The sequence below is a fragment of the Heptranchias perlo genome, chromosome 34 (assembly GCF_035084215.1).
Source record: "Heptranchias perlo isolate sHepPer1 chromosome 34, sHepPer1.hap1, whole genome shotgun sequence".
Lineage (NCBI taxonomy): Eukaryota > Metazoa > Chordata > Chondrichthyes > Hexanchiformes > Hexanchidae > Heptranchias > Heptranchias perlo.
This window is the reverse complement of record NC_090358.1, coordinates 382,653-401,291: the sequence shown is the minus strand read 5'-3', so window position 1 is coordinate 401,291 and position 18,639 is coordinate 382,653.

Sequence of the window (18,639 nt, the reverse complement as noted above, 5' to 3'; positions counted from 1 at the left end):
ACACACTAACACACACACACTCACATACACACTAACACACACACACTCACATACACACGAACACACACACACTCACATACACACTAACACACACACACACACACACACACTCACATACACACACACACTCACATACACACACACACACTCACATACACACTAACACACACACACTCACATACACACTAACACACACACACTCACATACACACTAACACACACACACTCACATACACACTCACACACACACACTCACATACACACTAACACACACACACTCACATACACACTAACACACACACACTCACATACACACTAACACACACACACTCACATACACACGAACACACACACACTCACATACACACTAACACACACACACACACACACACACTCACATACACACACACACTCACATACACACACACACACTCACATACACACTAACACACACACACTCACATACACACTAACACACACACACTCACATACACACTAACACACACACACACTCACATACACACTAACACACACACACTCACACACTAACACACTCACATACACACTAACACACACACACACACTCACATACACACTAACACACACACACTCACATACACACAAACACACACACACTCACATACACACTAACACACACACACTCACATACACACTAACACACACACACTCACACACTAACACACACACACACTCACATACACACTAACACACACACACACACTCACATACACACTAACACACACACACACACTCACATACACACTAACACACACTCACATACACACTAACACACACTCACATACACACTAACACACACACACTCACATACACACTAACACACACACACTCACATACACACTAACACACACACACACTCACATACACACTAACACACACACACACTCACATACACACTAACACACTCACATACACACTAACACACTCACATACACACTAACACACACACACTCACATACACACTAACACACACGCACACACTCACATACACACTAACACACTCACATACACACTAACACACACACACTCACATACACACTAACACACACACACACTCACTAACACACACACACACTCACTAACACACATACACTCACATACACACTAACACACACACACAAACACACACACACTCACATACACACTAACACACGTACACATACACTAACACACACACACTCATACACACTAACACACATACACACACACTAACACACACACACTCACATACACACTAACACACACACACACTCACATACACTCTAACAGACACACACACACAGACACTAACACACACATACATACACACGAACGCACAGGCACACACAGAGACATACAGGCACACGCACATAAACAGAGTTTGGTAAGTGTGGGAGCTTAAGGGTTAATCTCCTTAAAATCTAGAATAAATTGCTATCAACTGTTTAAGTTCAATTTTAAAGTTTAAATTTTTAAGTTTCTGTCAGGCGTCAGCAGAGAGAGCTGCTGTAGTTAGTTAATTGGTTAGCGAGATTAAACTGGTTCCTGAAGGTGGGGCAGGCCTGATTCATCTGAGTCACAAATAGTAGAAAAACAGGGGCCTGTGAGTGCAGCGGAACACAGTGTGAACACTTCAGAGTTCGGTGAGTGTGGGAGTTTGGTGAAGTGGGGGAAGGAGGTGCTGCTTTGCTTTGCTTTTCCGAACTTTTTCCCCAGAGCGGCAGTGGACCTGAGTGTAGAAGACTGAGAGTGGGGATAAAAGCAGCAACAGACCTGCAACAAGAGACAACTACTGCGCGACGTCACAGGTGAGGCAGGAGAGTCCGAGAGGTGAGCACGGTGTAAAAGGAGAGACCGAGAGTGGGAGGAGAGTCTGAGAGGTGAACGCAGTGTAAATCTAAGGCAAGTCATGGCAGCACAGCTCGCACCCGTGATATGCTCCTCCTGCTCTATGTGGGAAGTCATGGACACCACCAGTGTCCCTGGTGACCATGTGTGCAGGAAGTGTGTCCAGCTGCAGCTACTGGCTAACCGCATTTCGGAGCTGGAGCTGCGGTTGGAATCACTGTGGAGCATCCGTGATGCTGAGATTATCGTGGATAGCACGTTCAGTGAGGTGGTCACACCGCAGGTAAAGATTACGCAGGCAGAAAGGAAATGGGTGACTGCCAGGCAGAGTAAAAGGACTAGGCAGGTAGAGCAGGAGTCCCCTGGGGCCATCTCCCTCTCAAACAGATATTCTGCTTTGGATACTGTTGGGGGAGATGGCTTATCAGGGGAAAGCAGCAAGAGTCAAGTTCGGGGCACCACGGGTGGCTCTGCTGCACAGGAGGGGAGGAAGAAGAGTGGCAGGGCTATAGTGATAGGGGATTCAATTGTAAGGGGAACAGATAGGTGTTTCTGCGGCCGCAAACGTGACTCCAGGATGGTATGTTGCCTCCCTGGTGCTAGGGTCAAGGATGTCACTGAGCGGCTGCAGGGCATTCTGGAGGGGGAGGGTGAACAGCCAGTAGTCGTGGTCCATATCGGTACCAACGACATAGGTTAAAAAAAGGGATGAGGTCCTGCAAGGTGAATTTAAGGAGTTCGGAGATAAATTAAAAAGCAGGACCTCAAAGGTAGTGATCTCAGGATTACTACCAGTGCCATGTGCTAGTGAGTATAGGAACAAGAGAATAGACAGGATGAATGCGTGGCTGCAGGAATGGTGTAGGAGGGAGGGATTTAGATTCCTGGGACATTGGGACCGGTTCTGGGGAAGGTGGGACCTGTACAAGCGGGACGGGTTACACCCGAGCAGGACCGGGACCAATGTCCTCGCGGGGGTGTTTGCTAGTGCTGTTGGGGAAGGTTTAAACTAGATTGGCAGGGGGATGGGAACCTGAGCGGGGAGTCAGAAGGGAGTAAAGTTGAGAGCAGCAAGTGAGGGAAAGACCCAGGGGAAATTTACAATACAAATAGTACAAACAGTGTTCAAGAACAAGTGAAAGGGAAAAGTGTAGAGCAGCAGAAAGAAAGTGTACTTTAGGCAATACAGATATAGTGAAAACTAGATGGCGTAAGGCGATTAACCCAGCATCAAAGCTGAAGGTCAGGCTAGAGTGTGTGGCCCAACTAAGAGTTCTATATACAAATGCACGGAGTATAAGGAATAAATTAAATAAACTACAGGTTCAAATTTAAATTGGAGGGTATGACATGATAGCTATTACTGAGACATGGCTGCAGGATGGTCAGGATTGGGAACTAAATATACCGGGTTATAAGGTCTACAGGAGAGATAGGGAAAATGGAAGAGGGGGAGGAGTAGCCTTAATGATTAAAGATGAAATCACTTCAATGATAAAGGGGGATATAACGAGGGGTAAGCAGCCAACAGAGACCTTATGGGTTGAATTGAGAAATAGGAAAGGATCTAAGGCTATAGTGGGAGTTGTGTATAGGACCCCTGGCAGCTGCTCTGAAGTGCCAGATTGTATAAATGCAGAGATTAGACAAGCGTGTAAGAAAGGCATAGTGGTCTTAATGGGGGACTTTAACCTTCACAAAGATTGGGAAAAGCAGACTAGCAACTGTCAGAAAGGTAGTGAATTTCTTGAGTGTGTCCGGGATAGTTTTCTACAGCAGTATGTCCTGGAGGCAACAAGGGGGCAAGCCATACTAGATTTAGTAATGAGTAATGAACCAGATTTAGTTAATGGCTTAACTGTGTGTGAACATCGATCCAATAGTGATCATAACATGATCGAGTTCAATGTAGTGTTTGAAAGGGAAAAAAGTGAATCAGCTGCTAAGATTCTAGACTTGGGCAAGGCCGACTTCAATGGGATGAGACAGAGACTGTCCACAGTAAACTGGGCAAATCTGTTAATGGGTAAAACGACTGATGATCAGTGGGAAATGTTTAAAGAAACATTTAACGTGATACAGAATTGGTTTATACCCCTGAGGGGCAAGAACTCTACTTGTCAAAAAAAACAGCCATGGACAACTAAAGAGGTAAGGGACAGTATAAGACATAAGGAAAAGGCATACAAAAAGGAAAAAATGGCACAGATCCTGGTGAATGGGAAAGATACAAAGATCAACAAAGGGTTACAAAACAGATAGTAAGAGCTACAAAAAGAGAGTATGAAAAGAAACTTGCAAGGGATATCAAAACCAATACGAAGAACTTTAACAGTTACATTAGGAAAAAGAGGGTGGTCAGGAGCAGTGTTGGCCCCTTAAAAACTGAAAGTGGGGATATTGTCATTGACAATGGGGAAATGGCGGACATGTTGAACAATTACTTTGCGTCAGTATTTACAGTCGAAAAAGAGGATAGCATGCCGGAAATCCCAAGAAAACTAATATTGAATCGGGGACAGGGACTCGATAAAATTAACATAAGTAAAGCAACAGTAATGAAGAAAATAATAGCACTAAAGAGTGACAAATTCCCAGGACCAGATGGTTTCCATCCCAGGGTTTTAAAGGAAGTAGGTGAGCACATTGCGGATGCCCTAACTATAATCTTTCAAAGTTCTCTAGATTCAGGAACTGTCCCTCTAGATTGGAAAATTGCACATGTCACTCTGCTTTTTAAGAAAGGAGAGAGAGGGAAACCAGGGAATTATAAACCAGTTAGCCTAACATCTGTTGTGGGGAAATTGCTGGAGTCTATAATTAAGGATAGGGTGACTGAACACCTTGAGAATTTTCAGTTAATCAGAGAGAGCCAGCATGGATTTGTGAAAGGTAGGTCGTGCCTGACAAACCTGATTGAATTTTTTGAAGAGGTGACTAAAGTCGTGGACAGGGGAATGTCAATGGATGTTATTTATATGGACTTCCAGAAAGCATTTGATAAGGTCCCACATAAGAGACTGTTAGCTCAGTTCGAAGCCCATGGAATCGAGGGAAAAGTACGGACTTGGTTAGGAAGTTGGCTGAGCGAAAGGTGACAGAGAGTAGGGATAATGGGAAGGTACTCACATTGGCAGGATGTGACTAGTGGAGTCCCGCAGGGATCTGTCTTGGGGCCTCAATTATTCACAATATTTATTAACGACTTAGATGAAGGCATAGAAAGTCTCATATCTAAGTTTGCTGATGACACAAAAATTGGTGGCATTGTAAGCAGTGTAGATGGAAACATAAAATTACAAAGCGATATTGATAGATTAGGTGAATGGGCAAAACTGTGGCAAATGGAATTCAATATAGACAAATGTGAGGTCATCCACTTTGGATCAAAAAAGGATAGAACAGGGTACTTTCTAAATGGTAAAAAGTTAAAAACAGTGGATGTCCAAAGGGACTTAGGGGTTCAGGTACATCGATCATTGAAGTGTCATGAACAGGTGCAGAAAATAATCAATAAGGCAAATGGAATGCTGGCCTTTATATCTAGAGGACTAGAGTACAAGGGGGCAGAAGTTATGCTGCAGCTATACAAAACCCTGGTTAGACCGCACCTGGAGTACTGTGAGCAGTTCTGGCCACCGCACCTTCGGAAGGACATATTGGCCTTGGAGGGAGTGCAGAGTAGGTTTACTGGAATGATACCCGGACTTCAAGGGTTAAGTTACGAGGAGAGATTACACAAATTGGGGTTGTATTCTCTGGAGTTTCGAAGGTTAAGGGGTGATCTGATCGAAGTTTATAAGATATTAAGGGGAACAGATAGGGTGGATAGAGAGAAACTATTTCCGCTGGTTGGGGATTCTCGGAGTCGGGGGCACAGTCTAAAAATTAGAGCCAGGCCTTTCAGGAGTGAGATTAGAAAACATTTCTACACACAAAGGGTTGTAGAAGTTTGGAACTCTCTTCCGCAAATGGCAATTGATACTAGCTGAATTGCTAAATTTAAATCTGAGATAGATAGCTTTTTGGCAACCAAAGGTATTAAGGAATATGGGCCAAAGGCAGGTATATGGAGTTAGATCACAGATCAGCCATGATCTTATCAAATGGCGAAGCAGGCACGAGGGGCTGAATGGCCTACTCCTGTTCCTATGTTCCTAGACACGCACAGACACACATACACACTCACATATACACTCTATACACACTAACATACACACACTCTCACATACACATGAACACACACACTCAAATACACAAAGACACACTAACACACAGACACACACACAGGGACACACAAGCACAAACACACACACAGACGCACAGGCACATGCACATACGCAGACACACACAGACACACGCACACAGACATATGCTCACATACACACAGAGATACAGGCACACAGAGATACAGGCACACAGAGATACATATACACATACAAACACACTAACACACACAGAGACACACAGAGATACACAGGCCTCCCACTTCAAGCACCTGGAGGCCGACTGAGACGCTCTTCCATCTGGCACCTCTTTGGGGGCAGTCTCCCCCACCCCCAGGGAAAAGTCCAGACAGCCCCCTCCCCCCCCCCCCCCCAGGAAAGGCCCAGACAGCCACGCGACCCGGGAAAGGACCAGTGTTACGCTCTGACCGCACAGCCTGATGGCAATTTGCTGCAGAGAAAATCCAGGGTGTTCTGTTGGGACATTCGAGGGAGTTCTAGTTGGCATCTAGCATTAAGCGCACCAGTATATTTATTTATTTTTAAAATGCACAATTATTTCTTAATTTCATAGTGAATTCATTCTTAAAGCTATTTAAATATCAGCCTTTCCCAGAATTGTAATATGGTGTCAGCCGTAGCTCAGTCTCGCCTCTGAGTTCGAAGGAGTGGATTCAAGGCTCACTCCAGAGACTTGAGCACAAAATCTAGGCTGACCCTCCAGTGCTGTACTGAGGGAGTGCAGATCAGACATTAAACCGAGGCCCTGTCTGCCTTCTCAGGTGGACGTCAAAGATCCCAAGGCACTATTCTGAAGAAGAGCCTGTGCCCTGGCCAATATTTATCCCTCAACCAACATCACTAAAACAGATTATCTGGTCATTTATCTCATTGCTGTTTGTGGGACCTTGCTGTGCACAAATTGGTTGCCATGTTTCTGACATTACAATAGTGACTACAATTCAAAAGTACTTAATTGGCTGTAAAGCGTTTTGGGACATCCTGATGCTATTTCTCTATTATCTGAAATTTGGACAATTATTTCAGTGATATGAGTGAAGTCCATTTTACATGAGAATTTGAGTGTGTAAATGTAAAGAGTTCCACAGATGTTTGATTGCCACCAGTGAGCAGCTGGTGTGACAATGATTAACTGCCATTTGATCACAGTCCAAACCTGTGACATATTTGGGGTCAAAGTGTTAGAAAATCTTGAAATGTAAGCTGTTTTAAACGCCAAACAAGATACATTTCAGATCAATTGTCACCAATTTATGATCTTGGAATTGCAGTTAAAGTTACACAATGTTTATATTGGATGTGGACTGTGGCTGATTCCGGATTAGCAATGTTTCCGTTTCAGACTTTAAGATATTGACAACATATTCTCAGTGGTTCAACTTGTTCACAAAGTAGCAAAATAAACGGATTTGTAGCAGAGACTTTAAACGACGAACAGGAAAGTGGCTGCTCAATATCACCGATTTATTTTGTGATTTTATTCTCACACTATAGAGGATGGTGAGACTATTCTCACACTATAGGGGATGGTATTTTATTCTCACACTATAGGGGATGGTGATTTTATTGTCACAATATTGAGGATGGTGATTTTATTCTCACACAATGGTGGTGATGATCTTATTTTCACACTATAGAGAATGGTGATTTTAATCTCTCACAATGGTGGTGATGATCTTATTCTCACACTATGGAGAATGTTGATTTCATTCTCACACTATAGAGGATGGTGATTTTATTCTCAGACTATAGGGGATGGTGATTTTATTCTCACATAATAGGGGATGGTGATTTTATTCTCACACCATAGAGGATTGTGATTTTATTCTCACACAATAGAGGATGGTGATTTTAGTCTCCCCGTAAAGTGGATGGTGATTTTATTCTCTCACTATCGAGGATGGTGATTTTATTCTCACACTACAGAGGATGGTGATTTTATTCTCACACTATAGAGGATGGTGATTTTATTCTCTCTCACTATGGTGGTGATGATCTTATTCCCACGCTATAGAGGATGGTAATTTTATTCTCACACGACAGAGGATGGTGATTTTATTCTCACACTATAGAGGATCGTGATTTTATTCTCACACTATCGAGGATGGTGATTTTATTATCACACTGTTGAGGATGGTGATTTTATTCTCACTGTATAGGGGATGGTGATTTTAGTCTGACCGTAAAGTCATAGAGTCATAGAGTTATACAGCACGGATAGAGGCCCTTCGGCCCATCGTGTCCGCGCCGGCCATCAGCCCTGTCTACTCTAATCCCATATTCCAGCATTTGGTCCGTAGCCTTGTATGCTATGGCATTTCAAGTGCTCATCCAAATGCTTCTTGAATGTTGTGAGGGTTCCTGCCTCCACAACCCTTTCAGACAGTGAGTTCCAGACTCCAACCACCCTCTGGGTGAAAAAGTTCTTTCTCAAATCCCCTCTAAACCTCCCGCCTTAGTGGATGGTGATTTTATTCTCTCACTATGGTGGTGAAGATCTTATTCTCACGCTGTAGAGAATGTTGATTTTATTCTCACACTATCATAGATTCATAGAGTTATACAGCACGGATAGAGGCCCTTCGGCCCATCGTGTCCACGCCGGCCATCAGCCCTGTCTCCTCTAATCCCATATTCCAGCATTTGGTCCGTAGCCTTGTATGCTATGGCATTTCAAGTGCTCATCCAAATGCTTCTTGAATGTTGTGAGGGTTCCTGCCTCCACAACCCTTTCAGACAGTGAGTTCCAGACTCCAACCACCCTCTGGGTGAAAAAATTCTTTCTCAAATCCCCTCTAAACCTCCCGCCTTTTACCTTGAATCTATGTCCCCTTGTTATAGAACCCTCAACGAAGGGAAAAAGCTCCTTAGTATCCATCCTATCTGTGCCCCTCATAATTTTGTACACCTCAATCATGTCCCCCCTCAGCCTCCTCTGCTCCAAGGAAAACAAACCCAATCTTCCCAGTCTCTCTTCATAGCTGAAGCGCTCCAGCCCTGGTAACATCCTGGTGAATCTCCTCTGCACCCTCTCCAAAGCGATCACATCCTTCCTGTAGTGTGGCGACCAGAACTGCACACAGTACTCCAGCTGTGGCCTAACCAGTGTTTTATACAGCTCCATCATAACCTCCTTGCTCTTATATTCTATGCCTCGAGGATGGTGATTTTATTCTCTCACTATGGTGGTGGTGATCTTATTCCCACACTATCGAGGATGGTGATTTTATTCTCACACTATAGAGGATGGTGATATTATTCTCACTGTTTTGGGGATGGTGATTTTATTCTCACCGTAAAGGGGATGGTAATTTTATTCTCTCACTATGGTGGTGATGATCTCATTCTCACGCTGGAGAGAATGTTGATTTTATTCTCACACAATGGAGGATGGTGATTTTATTCTTACACTACAGGGGATGGTGATTTTATTCTTACACTACAGGGGATGGTGATTGTATTCTCACACTATGGTGGTAATTATTTTATTCTAACACTATAGAGGATGGTGATTTTATTCTAACATAAAAGGGAATGATGATTTTATTCTCACACTATAGAGGACTGTGATTTTATTCTCACACTAAAGACGATGATGATTTTATTCCAACACTATCGAGATTGGTGATTTTATTCTCACACTCGAGAGGATGTGGATTTTATTCTCACACTATGGTGTTAATGATTTTATTCTAACACTATAGAGGATGGTGATTTTATTCTCACACGATAGGGGATGGTGATTTTATTCTCACACTATAGAGGATTGTGATTTTATTCTCACACCATAGAGGATGGTGATTTTATTCTCACACTATGGAGGATGGTGATTTTATTCTCACACTATGGAGGATGGTGATTTTATTCTCACACTTCAGAGGATGGTGAGTTATTCCAAAACTATAGAGGATGGTGATTTTATTCTCACACTATCGAGAATGGTGATTTTATTCTCACATTATCGGGGATGGTGATTGTATTCCAACACTATAGAGGATGGTGATTTTATTCTCACACTATTGAGGATGGTGATTTTATTCTCACACTATAGAGAATGGTGATTTTATTGTCACACTTCAGAGGATGGTGATTTTATTCTCACACAGTCGAGGATGGTGATTTTATTCTCACCCTATAGAGGATGGTGATTTTATTCCAACACTATAGAGGATGGAGATTTTATTCTCACACTATGGTGGTGATGATTTTATTCTCACACTATAGAGGATGGTATTTTATTCTCACACAATAGAGGATGGTGATTTTATTCTCACACTATGGAGGATGGTGATTTTATTCTCACTCTATAGGGGATGGTGATTGTATTCCAACACTGTCGAGGATGGTGATTTTATTATCACACTTCAGAGGATGGTGATTTTATTCTCACACTAAAGACGATGGTGATTTTATTCTAACACTATAGAGGATGGTGATTTTATTCTTACACTATCGAGGATGGTGATTTTATTCTCACACTATAGAGGATTGTGATTTTATTCTCACACCATAGAGGATGGTGATTTTATTCTCACACTATAGGGGATGGTGATTTTATTCTCACACGATAGGGGATGGTGATTTTATTCTCACACTATAGAGGATGGTGATTTTATTCTCACACTATAGAGGATGGTGATTTTATTCTCACACTGTCGGGAATCGTAATTTTATTCTCACACTATCGAGGATGGTGATTTTATTCTCACACCATAGAGGATGGTGATTTTATTCTCACACTATGGAGGTTGGTGATTTTATTCTCACACTATAGAGGATGGTGATTTTATTCTCACACTATGGAGGATGGTGATTTTATTCTCACTCTATGGAGAATGGTGATTTTATTCTAACACTATAGAGGATGGTGATTTTATTCTCACACCATAGAGGATGGTGATTTTATTCTCACACCATAGAGGATGGTGATTTTATTCTCACACTATAGAGGATGGTGATTTTATTCTCACACTATGGAGGATGGTGATTTTATTCTCACACCATAGAGGATGGTGATTTTATTCTCACACTATAGAGGATGGTGATTTTATTCTCACACTATGGAGGATGGTGATTTTATTCTCACACTATGGAGGATGGTGATTTTATTCTCACTCTATGGAGAATGGTGATTTTATTCTCACACTTTGGCAGGAAAAATCAGAGAGCAAGTTATTTTCTTAATGGCGAGAGACTGGAAAGTACTGCAGTACAAAGGGATCTGGGGGTCCTAGTGCAAGAAAATCAAAAAGTTGGTATGCAGGTGCAGCAGGTGATCAAGAAAGCCAACGGAATGTTGGCTTTTATTGCTCGGGGGATAGAATATAAAAACAAGGAGGTATTGCTGCAGTTATATAAGGTATTGGTGAGACCGCACCTGGAATACTGCATACAGTTTTGGTCTCCATACTTAAGAAAAGACATACTTGCTCTCGGGGCAGTACAAAGAAGGTTCACTCGGTTAATCCCGGGGATGAGGGGGAGGACATATGAGGAGAGGTTGAGTAGATTGGGACTCTACTCATTGGAGTTCAGAAGAATGAGAGGCGATCTTATTGAAACATATAAGATTGTGAAGGGTCTTGATCGGGTGGATGCAGTAAGGATGTTCCCAAAGATGGGTGAAACTAGAACTAGGGGGCATAATCTTAGAATAAGGGGCTGCTCTTTCAAAACTGAGATGAGGAGAAACTTCTTCACTCAGAGGGTGGTAGGTCTGTGGAATTTGCTGCCCCAGGAAGCTGTGGAAGCTACATCATTAGATAAATTTAAAACAGAAATAGACAGTTTCCTAGAAGTAAAGGGAATTAGGGGTTATGGGGAGCGGGCAGGAAATTGGACATGAAGCTGAGTTCGGATCGGTCAATGCCCTGTGGGTGGCGGAGAGGGCCCAGGGGCTATGTGGCCGGGTCCTGCTCCGACTTCTTGTGTTCTTTAGATTTGTGGTTGGGATCAGATCAGCCATGATCTTATTGAATGGCGGAGCAGGCTCGAGGGGCCGATTGGCCTACTCCTGCTCCAATTTCTTATGTTCTTATGTTCTTACTACAGAGGATGGTGATTGTATTCCAACACTGTCGAGGATGGTGATTTTATTATCACACTTCAGAGGATGGTGATTTTATTCTCACACTAAAGAGGATGGTGATTTATTCCAAAACTATCGAGGATGGTGATTTTATTCTCACACTATCGAGAATGGTGATTTTATTCTCACATCATAGGGGATGGTGATTTTATTCTCACACTATAGAGGATGGTGATTTTATTCTCACACTATCGAGAATGGTGATTTTATTCTCACATTATCAGGGATGGTGATTGTTTTCCAACACTGTCGAGGATGGTGATTTATTCCAACACTATAGAGGATGGTGATTTTATTCTCACACTATGGTGGTAATGATTATATTCTAACACGATAGAGGATGGTGATTTAATTCTCACATTATAGAGGGTGTTGATTTTATTCACACTATGGAGGATGGTGATTTTATTCTCACACTATAGAGAATGGTGATTTTATTCTCACACTACAGCGGATGGTGATTTTATTCTCTCATTATGGTGTTGATGATCTTATTCCCACACTATAGAGAATGGTGATTTCATTCCAATACTATAGAGGATGGTATTTTATTCTCACACTCGAGGGGATGGAGATTTTATTCTCACACTGTGGTGGTAATGATTTCATTCTAACACTAAAGAGGATGGTGATTATATTCTCACACCATATATGATGGTGATTTTATTCTCACACTTTAGGGGAAGGTGATTTTATTCTCACACTATGGTGGTAATGATTTCATTCTAACACTATAGAGGATGGTGATTTTATACTCGCACAAAAGGGAATCGTGATTTTATTCTCACACTAAAGAGGATGGTGATTTTATTCTCACTCTATTGGGGATGGTGATTTTATTCTCACTCTATTGGGGATGGTGGTTTTATTCTCACACTATAAGGAACGGTGATTTTATTCTCACTCTATAGATGATGGTGAGAATATTCTCACAACATCGAGGGTGGTGATTTTATTCTCACTCTATTGGGGATGGTAAATTTATTCTCACACTATAGAGGATGGTGATTTTTTTCTCACACTAGAGAGGATGGTGATTTTATTCTCACTCTATGGAGGATGGTGATTTTATTCTCACACTACAGAGGATGGTGATTTTATTCTCACACAAAAGGGAATGGTGATTTTATTCTCACACTCTTGAGGATGGTGATTTTAATCTCACACGATAGAGGATGGTGATTTTATTCTCACACTAAAGACGATGGTGATTTTATTCTCACACGATAGAGGATGGTGATTTTATTCTCACACTATGGTGTTAATGATTTTATTCTAACACTATACAGGATGGTGATTTTATTCTCACATTATAGACGGTGTTGATTTTATTCACACTATAGAGGATGGTGATTTTATTCTCACACTATAGAGGATGGTGATTTTATTCTCACACTGCAGCCAATGGTGATTTTATTCTCTCATTATGGTGTTGATGATCTTATTCCCACACTACAGAGGATGGTGATTTTATTCTCACACTATAGGGGATGGTGATTTTATTCTCACACTATGGAGGATGGTGATTTTTATTCTCACACTGTAGGGGATGGTGATTTTATTCTCACACTACAGAGGATGGTGATTTTATTCTCACACAATAGAGAATGGTGATTTTATTGTCACACTTCAGAGGATGGTGATTTTATTCTCACACAGTCGAGGATGGTGATTTTATTCTCACCCTATAGAGGATGGTGATTTTATTCTCACAGTATGGTGGTAATGATTTTATTCTCACACAATAGAGAATGGTGATTTTATTGTCACACTATGGTGGTAATGATTTTATTCTCACACTATAGAGGATGGTGATTTCATTCCAACACTATGGAGGATGGTATTTTATTCTCACACTATCGCGGATGGAGATTTTATTCTCACACTATGGTGGTAATGATTTTATTCTCACACTATAGAGGATGGTATTTTATTCTCACACTATGGTGGTAATGATTTTATTCTCACACTATAGAGGATGGTATTTTATTCTCACACAATAGAGGATGGTGATTTTATTCTCACACTATGGAGGATGGTGATTTTATTCTCACTCTATAGGGGATGGTGATTGTATTCCAACACTGTCGAGGATGGTGATTTTATTATCACACTTCAGAGGATGGTGATTTTATTCTCACACTAAAGACGATGGTGATTTTATTCTAACACTATAGAGGATGGTGATTTTATTCTTACACTATCGAGGATGGTGATTTTATTCTCACACGATAGGGGATGGTGATTTTATTCTCACACTATAGAGGATTGTGATTTTATTCTCACACCATAGAGGATGGTGATTTTATTCTCACACTATAGGGGATGGTGATTTTATTCTCACACTATAGGGGATGGTGATTTTATTCTCACACTATAGAGGATGGTGATTTTATTCTCACACTGTCGGGAATCGTAATTTTATTCTCACACTATCGAGGATGGTGATTTTATTCTCACACCATAGAGGATGGTGATTTTATTCTCACACTATGGAGGTTGGTGATTTTATTCTCACACTATAGAGGATGGTGATTTTATTCTCACACTATGGAGGATGTTGATTTTATTCTCACACTATGGAGGATGGTGATTTTATTCTCACTCTATAGGGGATGGTGATTGTATTCCAACACTGTCGAGGATGGTGATTTTATTATCACACTTCAGAGGATGGTGATTTTATTCTCACACTAAAGACGATGGTGATTTTATTCTCACACTATAGAGGATGGTGATTTATTCCAACACTATAGAGGATGGTGATTTTATTCTCACACTATGGTGGTAATGATTATATTCTAACACTATACAGGATGGTGATTTTATTCTCACATTATAGACGGTGTTGATTTTATTCACACTGTAGAGGATGGTGATTTTATTCTCACATTATAGACGGTGTTGATTTTATTCACACTGTAGAGGATGGTGATTTTATTCTCACACTATAGAGGATGGTGATTTTATTCTCACACTACAGCGAATGGTGATTTTATTCTCTCATTATGGTGTTGATGATCTTATTCCCACACTATCGAGAATGGTGATTTTATTCTCACTCCATGGAGGATGGTGATTTCATTCTTACACTGTAGAGGATGGTGATTATATTCTCACACTACAGAGGATGGTGATTTTTTTCTCACACTATGGTGGTGATGATTTTATTCTCACACTATAGAGGATGGTGATTTCATTCCAATACTATAGAGGATGGTATTTTATTCTCACACTAGAGAGGATGGTGATTTTATACTCGCACAAAAGGGAATGGTGATTTTATTCTCACACTAAAGAGGATGGTGATTTTATTCTCACTCTTTTGGGGATGGTGATTTTATTCTCACTCTATTGGGGATGGTGATTTTATTCTCACACTATAGATGATGGTGAGAATATTCTCACACCATCGAGGGTGGTGATTTTATTCTCACTCTATTGGGGATGGTGAATTTATTCTCACACTATAGAGGATGGTGATTTTATTCTCACACTTTAGGGGCTGGTGATTTTATTCTCACACTGCAGGGGATGGTGATTTTATTCTCACACTATAGAGGATGGTGAATTTATTCTCACACTGCCGGGGTTGGTGATTTTATTCTCACACTGTCGAGGATGGTGATTTTATTCTCACACTATAGAGACGGTGATTTTATTATCACACTTCAGAGGATGGTGATTTTATTCTCACACTAAAGACAATGGTGATTTTTTTCTCACACTGTGATGGTGATGATTTTATTCTCACACGACAGGGGATGGAGATTTTATTCTCACACTATGGTGGTAATGATTTCATTCTAACACTATAGAGGATGGTGATTATACTCTCACACTATATACGATTGTGATTTTATTCTCACACAAAAGGGAATGGTGATTTTATTCTCACACTATAGAGGATGGTGATTTTATTCTCACTCTATTGGGGATGGTGATTTTATTCTCACACTATAAGGAACGGTGATTTTATTCTCACACTATAGAGGATGGTGATTTTATTCTCAGACTATAGAGGATGGTGATTTTATTCTCACAATATCGAGGATGGTGATTTTATTCTTACACTATCGAGGATGGTGATTATATTCTCAGACTATAGAGGATGGTGATTTTATTCTCACAATATCGAGGATGGTGATTTTATTCTTACACTATCGAGGATGGTGATTATATTCTCACACCATAGAGGATGGTGATATTATTCTCACTCTGTGGAGGATGGTGATTTTATTCTCACACCATAGAGGATGGTGATTTTATTCTCACACTATGGAGAATGGTGATTTTAATCTCACACTATAGAGGATGGTGATTTTATTCTCACTCAAAAGGGGATGGTGATTTTATTCTCACACTATAGGGGATGGTGATTTTATTCTCACAATATGGAGGATGGTGATTTTATTCTCACACTATCGAGGATGGTGATTTTATTCTCACACTATAGAGGATGGTGATTTTATTATCACACTTCAGAGGATTGTGATTTTATTCTCACAGTAATGACGATGGTGATTTTTATCTCACACTGTGGTGGTGATGATTTTATTCTCACACTATAGAGGATGGTGATTTTATTCTCACACTATGGAGGATGGTGATTTTATTCTCACACTATAGAGGATGGTGATTTTATTCTCACACTATAGAGGATGGTGATTTTATTCTCACACTATAGAGGATGGTGATTTTATTCTCACACTATAGAGGATGGTGATTTTATTCGCACACTATCGGGGATGGTGATTTTATTCTCACACTATAGGGGATGGTGATTTTATTCTCACACCATAGAGGATGGTGATTTTATTCTCACACTATGGAGGATGGTGATTTTATTCTCACACTATAGAGGATGGTGATTTTATTCTCACACTATGGAGGATGGTGATTTTTATTCTCACTCTATTGGGAATGGTAATTTTATTCTCACACTACAGAGGATGGTGATTTTATTCTCACACTATGGAGGATGGTGATTTTTATTCTCACTCTATTGGGAATGGTAATTTTATTCTCACACTATAGGGGATGGTGATTTTATTCTCACACTATTGGGAATGGTAATTTTATTCTCACACTACAGAGGATGGTGATTTTACTCTCACCCAGTAGAGGATGGTGATTTTATTCTCACACTTTCGAGAATGGTGATTTTATTGTCACACTTCAGAGGATGGTGATTTTATTCTCACACAGTCGAGGATGGTGATCTTATTCTCACCCTATAGAGGATGGTGATTTTATTCTAACACTACAGAGGATGGTGATTTTTTTCTCACACTCTGGTGGTGATGATTTTATTCTCACACTATAGAGGATGGTGATTTCATTCCAACACTATGGAGGATGGTATTTTATTCTCACACTATGGTGGTAATGATTTTATTCTCACACTATGGAGGATGGTGATTTTATTCTCACACTATAGAGGATGGTGATTTTATTCTCACTCTTTCGGCGATGGTGATCATATTCTCACATGACAGAGGATGGTGATTTTTTTCTCACACTATGGTGGTGATGATTTTATTCTCACACCATAGAGGATGGTGATGATTTTATTCTCACACTATAGGGGATGGTGATTATATTCTCACACTACAGAGAATGGTGATTTTATTCTCACACTGAGGTGGTAATGATTTTATTCTAACACTATGGAGGATGGTGATTTTATTCTCACACTGTTGGGGATGGTGATTTTATTCTCACAATATGGAGGATTGTGATTTTATTCTCACACTGTCGGGGATGGTGATTTTATTCTCGCACTATGGAGGATGGTGATTTTATTCTCACTCTATAGGGGATGATGATTGTATTCCAACACTGTCGAGGATGGTGATTTTATTATCACACTTCAGAGGATGGTGATTTTATTCTCACACTAAAGACGATGGTGATTTTATTCTCACACTATCGAGGATGGTGATTTATTCCAACACTATAGAGGATGGTGATTTTATTCTCACACTATGGTGGTAATGATTATATTCTAACACTATACAGGATGGTGATTTTATTCTCACATTATAGACGGTGTTGATTTTATTCACACCATAGAGGATGATGATTTTATTCTCACACTATTGAGGATGGTGATTTTATTCTCACACTATAGAGGATGGTGATTTTATTCTCACACTACAGCGAATGGTGATTTTATTCTCTCATTATGGTGTTGATGATCTTATTCCCACACTATAGAGAATGGTGATTTTATTCTCACTCCATGGAGGATGGTGATTTCATTCTTACACTGTAGAGGATGGTGATTATATTCTCACACTACAGAGGATGGTGATTTTTTTCTCACACTCTGGTGGTGATGATTTTATTCTCACACTATAGAGGATGGTGATTTCACTCCAATACTATAGAGGAAAGATATTTTATTCTCACACTAGAGGGGATGGTGATTTTTTT